At 38.7% G+C, this 5,341-nt stretch overlaps 1 pseudogene; it reads left to right on the top strand.

Annotated features, from left to right (window-relative positions):
- The first annotated feature begins 284 nt into the window (after nucleotides 1-284).
- On the top strand, nucleotides 285-4,278 carry LOC148018062 (3-isopropylmalate dehydratase large subunit, chloroplastic pseudogene; annotated as a pseudogene).
- The last annotated feature ends 1,063 nt before the right edge of the window (nucleotides 4,279-5,341 follow it).

Genomic DNA, 5,341 nt, shown 5'->3' on the forward strand with positions numbered 1-5,341 from the left:
TCTATATTGCAGGAGCAAGATATACATGATCAGATTCGAAAGCAGTCCTACATTGCTGATGAATAGGAGGAAATTGGCCTAGAAAGCTATCGTTGAAGCATAGGAAAAACTATGATGTGGCATCCAACCATGTTACAAAAGATGAAGTGGAAGAAGTAGATTTGGGTTTCGTTGAAACTCCCAAACCCATTAAGGTTAGTATTTTTGTGGATCCTGATTTCAAGGAGTAGCTACATGCATTATGCAAGGAATTTGCAAATATCTTTTCCTGGGAATACACCAATATGAAGGAATTTGACCATAAGATTTGTCAGCATCGCATTAATTTACAAAAGGATGCCAAACATGTTGTTCAACATCGTTACAAGATGAATCCCAAGTACACTAAGCAAGTCAAGGAGCTGGACAAACTGTTGCGGGTTGAATTCATTAGGCCCATTAATCAAGTCACTTGGCTATCACCTATTGCAGTGGTCCCTAAAAAGAATGATAAAATTCAAGTATGTATGGACCCCAAGATAGTTCCAAAAGTAATGTGGTTCATTGGTAAGATTAAATGGCATAGCAAGTACCTCCTCTACTTGACTAATATCTATACTCTACTTACCATGTTGACTAAGAAGGGGGTGCATTTTGTATAAAGAGTCACTTAGCAAAAGTCTTTTGAAGCATTGAAGAAAATTTTGATGGTTGCACCCATTCTACATCCCCCTAAATGGAACCTCCCTTTTCATGTTTTTGTGGATGCTTCCGATGTGGCAGTCGGTGTGGTTTTAATGCAAGATGAGGTTCCAAGCTAGTTCTTGCCAGTTTATTATGCAAGTTGAAGGTTAAGTGCTATAGAGAAGAATTCTTTAGTGAGACAAAGAGGATTTGGGTATGGTGTTTTCCCTACAAAAGTTTAGGCATTATTTGTTGGCTAGTAAAGTTATCTTTCATGTAGATTATTAGGCCTTAATTTATTTTTTGAATAAGCCAGAGTTAACTAGTCATTTAGCTCGCTGGATGTTGCTTTTGCAAGAATTTTATTATTGAGAAGTTTATATGCCTAGAAAGGAGCATCCAGGTTGCTTATTTTTTTAGCAGACTTGATGGATAGGAGCACCAATAGGCATTGATGATTAATTACTCGATGCTAGCCTGTTTGACATACAGGTTTACAATCTTGATGCATACTATGATGAGCTCTTGAAGTTTCTACTTTTAGGCAACATGCTTGATTCATTAAGTTTTGATTAGCAAAAGAAGCTAGCAGTATTGAGTAAATCTTTTCAAATTTTTTTTGGTTAGCCATATAGAATGGGACCTAATGATGTTTTGAGAATATGTGTTCCAGAAGAGGAATAATGGGCAATACTTGAAGAAGCTCATGTTGGACTTCTAGGAGGATATTTTTTGGATGAAGTTATAGGTTGGAAGATTTTGCAACCAGACTGTGGTGGCCTATAGTTTTGAAGGATACATATCAATTTGCTAAATCTTGTCTGGTTTGTGCTAAGGAAGGTCAACCACAATCCCAAGATTGTATGAAGGATCACCTTGTGTTTCGATTAGAGCCCTTTCAAAAATGGGGGATTGATTTTGTAGGCCCAATCAATCCATTGTAAGATATACGTAGAACTAGTATATTCTTGTCTATACAGATTACTGTACCAAGTGAGTGGAAGCAAAATCCTTGAAGGATAGTACTGCTAGAAGTGTTGCTAATTTTCTGTATTCCAATATCATGATGTGTTTTGGATGTCCTATCCATATTGTTAGTGATCAAGGTAAACATTTCCTAAACAAAGCAATTGTGGAAGTGACCTACAGGAATATGATTCTACACAAGAAGTCTACTCCCTATCATCCGAGGGCCAATGGGCTAAAAGTTCAAATTAGTTTTTGTTAAGGATCCTGAAGAAAATTGTTGAGGAGAATAGAATATATTGGTATCAAAAATTGGATTATGCTTTGTGGGATTTTCACACCACATGTAAAGTTACTACAAGAATGACCCCATTTTGTTTAGTATATGGGTTGGAACTAGTGGTACCTATGGAATATGTTGTACCATCTCTTGTAAAGTTACTACAAGAATGACCCCATTTTGTTTAATATATGGGTTGGAACTAGTGGTACCTATGGAATATGTTGTACCATCTCTTTGTGTTGCTTCAAAGTTTAAATTGGATCCAGAACAATCTATTTAGGTTTGAGCAGCTCTTGCAACTTGATGAAGATCGGATTATCTCAACTTATATGTCTGAAGTAGTGTAGTGCAAGATACAAGCTTGGATGAATTGACACATTAAAAAGAAAATCTTTGAGGGTGATTGTGAGGTGATGTACAATTGCAAGCTAGGCAAGCATCCTAGTAAGCTAAAATTATATTATTCTAGCCCTTATATCATTGTTAAGGATGTAGGCCAAGGTACGTTTTTGTTGCAAGATTTTGCAGGCAGACTCTTGAAGACAATAGTTAATTGATTCAGATTGAAAAAAGTGGTTCCACCCTTTTCTCGTAGTCCATTGCTTATGGTGCACAAAATGAGAAATTTGTCCAAAAAATCAAGGGAAACATCTTTAAAAGCTCTCATGTATGATGGTTTGTTTGACTTTTCTTCTCAGATGAAACACAAGTCTTTGTCATCTTTACACAGAGAAGTACTTTCTCCTTTGATGTACCTCAACTATTTGAGGGATTTGGCAGCACCTATGGCATCAAGTTCCCATGGCAACAAACAGAATGTGCAACTGTCGTGGTGGGTAGCATCCAAGCACAAGAAGCTATCGCTGGTTCAAGAAAATGGATAGCGAGGAGGATGCTAAGGTGACTTCTATTCATTCAATGTGACACTGGAGGAAAAAGAGTCTCAAAGCCAAGGAGCATCACTAATCATCCCATCTCTATCGGGTTGACAATCCTTCCAAGACTCTTAGGCATTGCTCAACCTAGCTAATCCAAAGACTCAGCAGTGGTTGCAAGAAATAATTATTTGGAAATATGCTAATTTTCCATGGGTGAAATGGCAACAAAATCTTTATGCACGGATCTAGATTGATTCCCTTAGAGATTCGAAGGGTTGACTCAGTGGTGTGGTAGAGTTGACTCCTACCTTGGTTGATGAAGTTTTGAGGTTTCCTTGTAATGAGAAGCCACGCTAGTGGAAATGTTCAATGAGACAAATGCATGAGGAATTTGAGGAGGCTACAGAAACAAGAATGGTGTATATCCTTAAGAAGTTGCCACCACTTAAGAAGCTCCATCTTCACTAGTTCATGGAAAGGATCATTCAATTGATGAAAATAGATTATGTCAATCGTGACACATACAGGATCTTGTGGTATGCTAAGAACGAGGGTATCCCTAATTGGGCTAGTGTAGTTTATGAGAAGATTATGCAAGAAATGTATTCAAGGGGCACTAGAAAGATTTAATAGTGCAATCATTTGGATATGGTTTTGGAGCTTTGTATGATTTTATAGCAGACATGTAGCTTGAACTTTTGCAGCATACTCCTATGACAAGCAAAGGATAGGGGAAGTTGTCACCAGTGTCTTAGCAACCACCTAAGCATGATAAGGATGTGGTGGATAATCCTTCCACTATAAACACCTGGCATTAGTGTTCAAAGATAAGAGAGACAGCGTGGAGCCAAAGAGTGAGCAATCAGCTCATCTCATTCATCTTCATTATTCAATCTCTACTAACATGAAAGAGATAGTAAAACTAGGTTACCACTAACAGTATATACAGATGAGTCTGCCAGGTTTGCTGCTGAATACAGATTCGATGTCTCTAAACTGGAGCCTGTTGTTGCAAAGCCACATTCTCCAGACAATCGTGCTCTTGCAAGAGAATGTACTAGTGTGAAGATTGACAGGGTGTACATTGGTTCATGCACTGGTGGGAAAATTGAGGATTTTATTTCTGCAGCCAAGCTGTTACACACTTCTAGCCAGAAGGTGAAGGTGCCAACTTTTCTCGTTCCTGCTACACAGAAGGTCTGGGTTGATGTGTACACTCAGCCAGTGCCTGGTGCTGATGGCAAAACTTGTGCTGAAATATTTGAGGCAGCATGCTGCAACACTCCAACCAGTCCATCATGTGCAGCTTGTTTAGGTGGTCCCAGGGACACATATGGACGTATGAATGACCCCGAGGTTTGTGTGTCCACTACAAACAGGAATTTCCCTGGCAGAATGGTCCATAAGGAGTCTCAAGTATATCTGATTGTCAACACTGACTTATTTTATGTCCCACACATGTGTACAACTGGACACAGCTGTATGTAATGTTGGTCACACATACATACATATGAGTAGTTGAGCTTGAAGTCTCAACACTCCCCCTCAAGCTCAAACTAACTGTTGAACTCCAAGTAGCTGCCTAAAGTAGATAAACTTCTCTTTACCAAGTAATTTGGTAAAGATATCTCCTATCTAGTCTTTGGTCTTCACATGCAACAAGTCAATTTTCCCTGCAAGTACCATTTCTATGTTGAAATGGTAATGAACCTAGATATGTTTGGATCTACATTTTGATGATATTCTTAGGCTTTGGCAGCCAAGAAGAGCCACTATGTTGCCAAAGGATGTGCTATGTGAGCTCTTTATGAGTGGATACACAAATCCAAGTGAGGATGTGAGATCCTAAGTTGTTAAGGGAGGCTAAGATGCATGCAATTGACTATGAGAAATATATTCAAAGATGTTGGGAAAACTTTTGAAGTTTTCCCTACTCAGTGCAAGTGCATCCTAGTATCCAACCATTTCTACAATGAGATAATTTATTTGTTGATACTACCCAGAAAACCTCTCTCGGGGATCTTAGTAGCCAAAACCTCCAAGTAAGAAATGGGAGTCCTATGAGCAGTGATAGTGTGCCTTTCAGTAAAAAGATTTCAAGCCAAGCAAGTCCCATTAGGGCTTGCAACACTTCCAGGAGAGGTATCTGTGGAAGCACTAGTGATAAAACCATTGGGCCCACAAGTGTGGATAATAGGACTATTAGTGGTTCTAGTTGTGCTCCTAGTAAGGCTCTTGAAAAATCTTTCCAACTTGTGGATGAATCATGCTTTTGAGTAGATGCTATTCCTTTTAGTAAGAGCATGATTCCTATGAATAATAAGTTGCAGAGTGGACAAAGGCAAGTAAAGACATCTCATATGAAAAAGATACATGATGCCAAAGGTCCACCTATGCTTGACTAAAGTCATAAGGATGTGAGGCCATCTTGTTATAACAATAAGCCCACATTGAGTCCATTAGACCAATGTGGCAAATCGAGAATGTATAAGCATATAGAGAGAAATGTAAGATGGGTTTGGAGTTCCAAAACCCCTGCATTAGGTGAAAG

The sequence above is a fragment of the Lygodium microphyllum genome, chromosome 21, assembly GCF_053477565.2.
Source record: "Lygodium microphyllum isolate KBCC chromosome 21, Lygodium_microphyllum_v1.1.10, whole genome shotgun sequence".
NCBI classification, from domain to species: Eukaryota; Viridiplantae; Streptophyta; class Polypodiopsida; order Schizaeales; family Lygodiaceae; genus Lygodium; species Lygodium microphyllum.